Below are 9,699 nucleotides of genomic sequence, written 5' to 3'. Positions count from 1 at the left end.
TACTGTAAGGTAAGATAAGGTGGACTTCACAGTAGCCCGCTGTGGCATGATTGCTTGTTTGTATCTTGTGATATGATTTTGCATTGGTTGTTTCTGCTGGCCAACACACTCCGCTGTTTGGTTGACCGCGTTATGAGTGTTGGTGCTTGTAACGGGATGTGTGCAAGTCTGTTTTTTTTTTTTTCGAAGGGGGGGTTCGGTGTGCCATGGTTGCTCCCATAGACAGTGCTCCCCGTCCCAGAAGAGCATAGGATGGGCCTGGGTTAGATTACAATGAGAACATTATTAGCCCATAGGGTTATAGCCTTAAATATTGTTTACTTTAGCCTACCTGATAGAAAGTGGTCACTACAGACTCTTATGATGTCCACGTTTTTCGTGCAGCCCTCTCCCAAGAGATCCTCTCTTCTTATCCGGCTTAACCACGTATCTCTACGTTTTTTATATAAGTCTCGCCTTGTCTGCGTGTATCGTTTTGCAGGTATTGACGGTAAGCAGAAATAGCTTCGTTTATCGCGATTGGATCTATTAGAGCAACCGTACACAGCACAAAAGTTCACCATCTTGCGTGCATCTCTGTTTCAAGTTTGGCTACTAACGTTGCGGCTCTGGGTTCGCTTGTCCTCTGAGTTCGTTCTTGACGACGGTTGGTAGGGGGCTGAAACCGGTCTATACTGGGGAATAATAAGTATTATTTTTATTAGTGTAATTTGCTAAAAAGAAAACCCAGACAGGAACAAGCTGGTTAAAGTGAAACTGAGCCAGACCATTATTGATCTTTTTTTCAGATATTTTAGAATTTCACCGTGGTATCGGTTCAGTATCGACTATCGAGGTATTTATGGCAGGTATCGAATCGAAGTCATAATTTTGGTATCGTGACAACACTAGCGTATGGTACGCCTCAGAGGAAAAGTGCCCACTCTGTAATGGCCCAAAGCCAAGCCTGCAGCATATCCTATCCAGCTGCAGAACAGCTGTGACACAGGGCCGGTACAGGTGGCGTCATGAGCGCGTCCTGGCGGAAGCTGCCGGAGATCCTGGAGACACGTAGGCTGGAAGAGCATCCAACAGCAACAACAAAGCGGCTGATCCACTTCACTGGAGAGGGAGGAGTGGCACAGAAAGTCCCACGGGAGAAGAGCTCAGCCCGTTAGAACATCTGGATGGGACTGGACCCTCAGAGTGGACCTGGAGCGGCTGCTCAAGTCTCCAACTGAGATCAGCACAACCAACCTGCCACCTGACATCATCCTGTGCTCCACCACAGCTCGGGCTGTGATTATGGCGGAGCTCACTGTCCCGTGGGAGGGAGGGATGGAGGAAGGGAGGGATGGAGGGATGGAGGCAGCCTTTGAGAGGCAGAAAGAGCGCTACTCAGACCTAACAGCTGAGTGCAGAGAAGCAGGGTGCTCAGCTGTCAGCTCCCCTGTAGAGGTCGGCTGCAGAGGGTTTGTGGGATCATCTCTGCAGCGCTTCTTGAAGAGTGTGGGAGTGACTGGTCTCCCACTCCAAAAGGCCCTCAAAGAAGTGGCTGAGGAGGCAGAGCAAGGGAGCTTGTGGCTTTGGCTCAGAAGAAAGGAGCAAATGTGGGGAAGGCGCGGATCCTAGGCTCAGCTGCAGGGGGCGCTAGGGAGACGTCCCTGCCGTTGCTCCAGCAACACCAGATGTTCCGGGATTAAAGGAGCCAAACATCAATGAAGGGGGAGGGGCTCCCGGCTGATGACCCTGCAGCTCCCCCAATGGCACCGTCGGAGGTGCCACAAGCAGCAGTGCTGAGCAGGTGTTCCCTCACCTGTGCTTCCATTTACGCACTCCTCTATGGCACTGAACTAAACATCTTTGGTGCATTTGAGACAATAACGCATTTCAGCTTCTTGAGCTTTGAGAAACAACAATCAACATTTATTCAGTATTTTCTGAAATTTCATAGAGATTAATCTATGAAAATCATGCAGTGCAGCCCTAGTATGTTCTGCGTGTTCAGCCCTGGTATGTTCTGTGTGTTCAGCCCTAGTATGTTCTGTGTGTTCAGCCCTAGTATGTTCTGTGTGTTCAGCCCTAGTATGTTCTGTGTGTTCAGCTCTAGTATGTTCTGTGTGTTCAGCCCTGGTATGTTCTGTGTGTGCAGCCCTAGTATGTTCTGTGTGTGCAGCCCTAGTATGTTCTGTGTGTTCAGCCCTAGTATGTTCTGTGTGTTCAGCTCTAGTATGTTCTGTGTGTTCAGCCCTAGTACAGTATGTTCTGTGTGTTCGACCCTAGTATGTTCTGTGTGTTCAGCCCTAGTATGTTCTGTGTGTTCGGCCCTAGTATGTTCTGTGTGTTCGGCCCTAGTATGTTCTGTATGTTCAGCCCTAGTATGTTCTGTGCGTTCAGCCCTAGTATGTTCTTATATGGGCATGTGAAGAAGTGAGTGGGAGGCATCAACCAGGAAAGCACTTTGAGTGCTCAGAGGAACAGAGATGCGCTCACTTTACAACACAGATGGTGGGAGTCAGGTGTGACAGGTGCGGGTAGAAGCTGTTCTTCAGCCTGCTGCTCCTTGATGCTCCCGGATGCTACGCAGCCTACTGCCTGAGGGGAGGTGGGAGAACAGTCCGTGTGCAGGGTGGGTGGAGTCTCTCATGATGCAGGTCGCTCTGCCCCTGCGTCGGCTGCTGGAAATGTCTGAGTGGGCTGCTACAGTAGGTGGCATCCGATGGTCCGTTGTGCAGACCTTAGCACCCTCTGCAGCATCTTCTTCTGTGCCACTGTGCAGCTGCCATAGCACCTGTGTGTGTGTGTGTGTGTGTGTGTGTGTGCCACTGTGCAGCTGCCATAGCACACAGTGCTGCAGGAGGTCAGGGTGCTCTCCACCACACACCTGTAGAAGGAGCTGAGGATGCAGGCCAGCATGTGTGCGCTATCACCTGTGTGTGTGTGTATGTGTGTGTGTGTGTGTGTGTGTGTGTGTGCAGGCCAGCATGTGTGCGCTAGCACCTAGCAGCACAGCAGGCATGTGAACAAGTGAGTGGGAACAGAGGAACAGAGATGCGCTCACTTTACAAAACAGACACAACATGTGTACGTGTGTGTGTGTGTGTGTGTGTGTGTGTGCGTGCGTGCGTATTCAAAGGAACAGAAATACGCTCGCTTTACAAAACAGATGCACAACATGAGTGTGTGTGAGAGAGAAAGAGAGAGAGAGAGAGAGAGAGAGAGAGAGAGAGTGCTTAGAGGTTTGGGTTACGTCATCACAGTTTGGAGAACATTCCAATGTCCTTCAAGAACAGATGATGAGTTGATTCTGAATGTGTGTTTGTCTGTGTGTGTGTGTGTGTGAATGAGAGAGAGAGAGAGAGAGAGAGAGAACACTACTCCTAGCGTGAGTGTGTGTGTGTGTGAGAGAGAGAGAGAGAGAGAGAGAGAGAGACCACTACTCCTTGTATGTGTGTGTGTGTGAGAGAGAGAGAGGAAGACCCTGAGGCACAGCAGGGGTGTTTTCTTCCCTGAGGCCTAAACCTGACCGCATAGCGCACGTTTGTTCTGCAGTGTGTTGAGCTGGGGAGCAGCGCTCATTGACCTTTGACCCCTTAACCCAGAGCATCTCCTGGTGGAGGGCCAGTGGACAGGGACGTCTCCCTGACCACACCCCCTGCAGCAGAACCTGATTGGATGTTACTCCCCAAGCCTTGTGTGGTGGTTTCAGCCAGAGCCAGTGGCTTTGCTTTCCCAGCTTCCTCAGAGAGCTGTTTGGTGGATGTGCTCAGTGTGTCTCCACGTAGTCCCAGGTCCTTGAGCAGGCGTGATGTTGATCTGCCCACAAAGCCTCTGGCTCCCACCTCCACCGGCTACAGCCTCACACTCACTCCATCCACTTTCTCTGCACTCCGCCACCAGGTCTGCATACTTGGCCTTCTTTCTCTCGTAGGCAGCTTCCAGTCCCTCCTCCCATGGCACTGTCAGCTCCATCAGTATTGCTGCCTTCACAGCTGCAGACCACAGCAGCACGTCTGGTCTTAAGGTGCTGCTGCACATCTCCTGTGGGAACTGGAGCTGCCTACCCAGGTCTACTTCCATCTTCCACACCGCCCCTGGTGTTAGTAGCTTGGCGGGTGGTCTCTTGCTGGTCTGCATTGCGGGTTCCCCCTGCCTGAGGAAGTGGATCCTGCGTGGGCTCTCTGATGGACTCTGCTTGTTTGCCTCCTGCCCACTTTTCTCCAGCACCTCTGCCAGCTTCCTGAGCACTTGGTGGTGTGTTCATCTGAGCCGACCCTGTCAGTGCTGTTCTGCAGCCCCACAGAACATGCTGGAGTGAGTGAGGCATTGATGGGCCCGCAGAGGTCACAGGGTTGCTCTGCTCCAAGCCATTGGTGGAGGTGTTGAGGGCTCGGGAGGGTGTCGTGTGTTGCCCTGATGAGGAAACTGAGCCCAGCCTGTGGCAGCTTCCAGAACTCTGCCCAGCTGATCGCTCGGCTCGCCACACCCTCCCAAGTTGTCCAGCGCCCCTGCTGCCCCAGACCTCACTCTGAGCTCCATGTCACAATGCAGAGCTGGACCAAGTACACAACTCCTTTACTGAAGTGAAATAGAGATACACCTTCACTAATATTACTCCAATACAAGTACACAACTCCTTTACTGAAGTGAAATAGAGATACACCTTCACTAATATTACTACAATACAAGTACACAACTCCTTTACTGAAGTGAAACAGAGATGCACCTTCACTAACATTACTCCAATACAAGTACACAACTCCTTTACTGAAGTGAAATAGAGATACACCTTCACTAATATTACTCCAATACAAGTACACAACTCCTTTACTGAAGTGCAATTGAGATACACCTTCACTAACATTACTACAATACAAGTACACAACTCATTTACTGAAGTGAAATAGAGATACACCTTCACTAATATTACTACAATACAAGTACACAACTCCTTTACTGAAGTGAAATAGAGATACACCTTCACTAATATTACTACATTACAAGTGCACAACTCCTTTACTGAAGTGAAATAGAGATACACCTTCACTAATATTACTACAATACAAGTACACAACTCCTTTACTGAAGTGAAATAGAGATACACCTTCACTAATACTACTCCAATACAAGTACACAACTCCTTTACTGAAGTGAAATAGAGATACACCTTCACTAATATTACTACAATACAAGTACACAACTCATTTACTGAAGTGAAATAGAGATACACCTTCACTAATATTACTACAATACAAGTACACAACTCCTTTACTGAAGTGAAATACAGATACACTAATATTACTCCAATACAAGTACACAACTCCTTTACTGAAGTGAAATAAAGATACACCTTCACTAATATTACTCCAATACAAGTACACAACTCCTTTACTGAAGTGAAATAGAGATACACCTTCACTAATATTACTACAATACAAGTACACAACTCCTTTACTGAAGTGAAATAGAGATACACCTTCACTAATATTACTCCAATACAAGTACACAACTCCTTTACTGAAGTGAAATAGAGATACACCTTCACTAATATTACTACATTACAAGTGCACAACTCCTTTACTGAAGTGAAATAGAGATACACCTTCACTAATATTACTACAATACAAGTACACAACTCCTTTACTGAAGTGAAATAGAGATACACCTTCACTAATATTACTACAATACAAGTACACAACTCATTTACTGAAGTGAAATAGAGATACACCTTCACTAATATTACTACAATACAAGTACACAACTCCTTTACTGAAGTGAAATACAGATACACTAATATTACTCCAATACAAGTACACAACTCCTTTACTGAAGTGAAATAAAGATACACCTTCACTAATATTACTCCAATACAAGTACACAACTCCTTTACTGAAGTGAAATAGAGATACACCTTCACTAATATTACTACAATACAAGTACACAACTCCTTTACTGAAGTGAAATACAGATACACTAATATTACTCCAATACAAGTACACAACTCCTTTACTGAAGTGAAATAAAGATACACCTTCACTAATATTACTCCAATACAAGTACACAACTCCTTTACTGAAGTGAAATAGAGATACACCTTCATTAATATTACTCCAATACAAGTACATAACTCCTTTACTGAAGTGAAATAGAGATGTTTTGCAACTCTTTTGTATAATAAATAATAATATTAAAATTCAATAAATACTAAAATGTACTGTACAAAAGAAATAGTTTTGAAACAATTTTTAATTTGTCTTGTAAAAAACACACAACTAGTATGATGGGGGGGGGGGCATTTATAAGTTTGTTAAGATGGCTGTGGGTAAGGATAAGAGCAGGTCTGAAGTGGATGGTAATTTACTGCAGTCAGATTTGTTGTCAACTGTGACTTGAATGGTAAATCATGAGTAAATGCAGTATTGCTTTATGACCACAAGAGTGTAGTGTTGAGCTTTTTATAACTGTTCTGAATATAATTGGAAATGGATGCATTTTGCCTTATATATGCTATATATTTAGTTCACTACGGTACTTGAATATTTCGTTTTACACCTGATTGTTTATTATGTAGCCTACATGTATGAAATTATTACACCATATCATCACCATGTAATTATGTAGATCTGTGCCTTTAGATGGGGTGTAATGCCTGCTACATTCACCTACACATTCATATTCATATACATATTCATGGTTTATTCATGTTTTAACACAATATTACCCTCTTTCCATTTTTGTCCGTATAAGATATTAAAGGGATATTCCGCCATTTTTGGAAATACGCTCATTTTCCACCTCCCCTCGAGCAAAACAATCGATATTTACCTTGTTCCCGTTCATCCAGCCATTCTGTGAGTCTGGCGATACAACTTTTAGCTTCAGCCTAGCATAGATCATTGAATCGGATTAGACCATTAGCTTCTCGCCTGCTAGCTTCATGTTTAAAAGTGACTAAGATTTCTGGTAATTTTTCCATTTAAAACGTGTCTCCTCTCAAGTTAGAAAGTGCAATAAGACCAACTGAAAATGAAACCTGGCGTTTTTCTAGGCTGATTTGACATGGAACTACACTCTCATCTGGCGTAATAATCAAGGCAACTTGCAAACGTACCATAGGCGCAGTGATATCTTACACAGCATCTGAAAATAGTCCCCATAGACAACAAGCAGTAGTAGTGCCAGTAGCTGCAAGTTGCCTTGATTATTACGCCAGATGAGAGTGTAGTTCCATGTCAAATCAGCCTAGAAAAACGCCAGGTTTCATTTTCAGTTGGTCTAATTGCACTTTCTAACTTGAGAGGAGACACATTTTAAATGGGAAAATTCCCAGAAATCTTAGTCACTTTTAAACATGAAGCTAGCAGGCGAGAAGCTAATGGTCTAATCCGATTCAATGATCTATGCTAGGCTGAAGCTAAAAGTTGTATCGCCAGACTCACAGAATGGCTGGATGAACGGGAACAAGGTAAATATCGATTGTTTTGCTCGAGGGAAGGTGGAAAATGAGCGTATTTCCAAAAATGGCGGAATATCCCTTTAAAGGCTAGTCAGAATAGCGGAAAATAATAGTTTATTTAATATACCGGTAAGATACAATCACATGCCTCATATTATATTAAACTGTAGTCTCTGAGGCAAAACATGATGCATTTCATCCAAGAATAAACCAAAGCAATAGGCCTATACAGCAAGATACATATGGCTGTCAGGGATCGGGGTAGGTTGTAACACTCCACTCCACACTCCACAAGCATTCAAATTAGTAGGCTACAATTGCTAGATTTTTTTAGAAAATGTTACAGGATGCTTCCGTATTGGGGGGTGGGGGTTGACCTGTCCTACATCTCACTTGGAAACTACATCCTCTCCCTTCCAGATGGCCTAAAATTATTTATGTGTAATTTTTAATCATCATATCGTAATTTCTCTGCCCTTGTTTTTGTCAGCTGTAGCTGATCAACTCTGGCACATCTGTAGTATAAGTTTTGGGCAATGTTTTATACTATCCTGTCAAATTTACACAGAGAAACACACACAGACTCACAAACCCACCCCTACACACATCTCACACACAAAAATACACATACACACAAGCATATATACCACGGCTACTTTGGTTATGGTTATTCAAAGAGAAACAAAATTAAATAACCTGTTTTCTTGTGTTCATAGACCTATTTCAATGCCCCAAACATGTTTTTGAAACATATTGCATGGTTTGTACTCTCTTTTTCTGTATTTTATCTCACTGTTACAACTTACCCCTGTATGTGTTACAACCCACCCCGTGGTGGGGTCGGTTGTAACAAAGGGTCACCTTGTTTTACATCAAATTACAAGGTCTGTCATTTTCTTAAAGAAATGTGAGTTGGTTCTATCTGAAGTAGACAAATGGGTATTTGGAAAAAAGGTTACAGGATTGTAGCTAAAATTAGCGAGTTATAGGTGCTGGAAAAAAGTGTTACAATCATACCCGGTCTCCCCTACTGAACCGACGATATTCTCTAATAGGCCAGTCAATCTAGCTCAAAAAAGGGCCAAAACTTAAACTAATTGCAATAGTAATGGTTCATACTTTTTATTGATCCTTAAACCCTCCTGCATCACATATTAAAAATCTACCCATTTATATTTAGTGGAACATACTTTTATTCAAGGTCAAAGGTAGCAATTTCCAATGCATTTTGCCATTGGGATTTACTACAGGTGAAATGGGTAAAATTTTAAACTATAGATATCAAATTGAAACTTTCACAGTTGTATACTCACATTAAGGCCAATATTTTTGTATTGCAAGTTTTCTGAAATGTGATGTTTAGATATGCAAATGAGACCAGTTTTACTTAAATATGCAATAATTTGCATATATTTCTAGAAAACTAAACCTGAACAATAGGTACAGTCTGCTTCAAAATAATTGCTGCATTTTGCTTCTATATTGGATACCAAAAGCCTATGCAAAGGGAATATTAGATATCACTTCACCTCAGAAATGAGGAAATCAAGTCAAGTCAAAATCAATGCGTTTCAATGGAAGTACATTATAGAACAAACGATTGTCAATGATATGTTATGATGGAAGTATCTCAAGTCACATGCCAAGTCACATAAGGAAGATATTGACCTTTAGACAACATATCAAGTGAGTTGGCATGCACTGAGATACTTCCATCATACCATTTCATTGATAATCATTTGTTCTCCAGTAGTAAATCCCAATGGCAAAATGCATTGGAAATTGCTACCTTTGACCTTGAAAAAAAGTATGTTCCACTAAATATAAATGGGTAGATTTTTTATATGTTAATTAGATATAGCTAGGGATCACAAAAAACTTGGAATGATTACTATTGCAATTACTTATGGGTCAAACGCTAGATTGACTGGCCTATAAATCTTGCTGGCTCTTTAAAATGTGGTGTGTGGCCTAGCGGCTGGAAACGTTTGCCCACGTGATGAACGCGGAACAAGTGAAATCGAAAGTAAACCTCAAGCGACATCGTAACAGAATCTGGTGTTCTGTCAAGAAGATTTCGGACGTTTTATCGGGGTAAGTAGGCCTATATAAAATAACTTAAATGTAAGGTTGGTTGTGATCAATTACAGAGAAGCATTAATTGATGTCGGTTTCGTGGTCTGGAGATAATTAGAGAGGGACACCAGTCGGAGACGTCATGGATATGTTCATTCACGAGTCCTACATTTTATATCACCGTTCAG

The 9,699-nt window shown here is 43.1% G+C and overlaps 1 protein-coding gene across 1 annotated transcript in view; it reads left to right on the top strand.

Annotated features, from left to right (window-relative positions):
* The first annotated feature begins 9,466 nt into the window (after nucleotides 1-9,466).
* The window catches only part of LOC134087445 (uncharacterized), a 281,964-nt gene continuing 281,731 nt past the window's right edge, over nucleotides 9,467-9,699 (top strand). The window contains exon 1 of the mRNA XM_062540947.1: nucleotides 9,467-9,529. The gene's annotated coding sequence lies outside the window, so the exon portion shown is untranslated. The remainder of the gene's footprint in view (nucleotides 9,530-9,699) is intronic.

The sequence above is a fragment of the Sardina pilchardus genome, chromosome 1 (assembly GCF_963854185.1).
Source record: "Sardina pilchardus chromosome 1, fSarPil1.1, whole genome shotgun sequence".
Classification (NCBI taxonomy): Eukaryota; Metazoa; Chordata; class Actinopteri; order Clupeiformes; family Clupeidae; genus Sardina; species Sardina pilchardus.
This window is presented reverse-complemented; position numbering and strand designations above follow the sequence as displayed.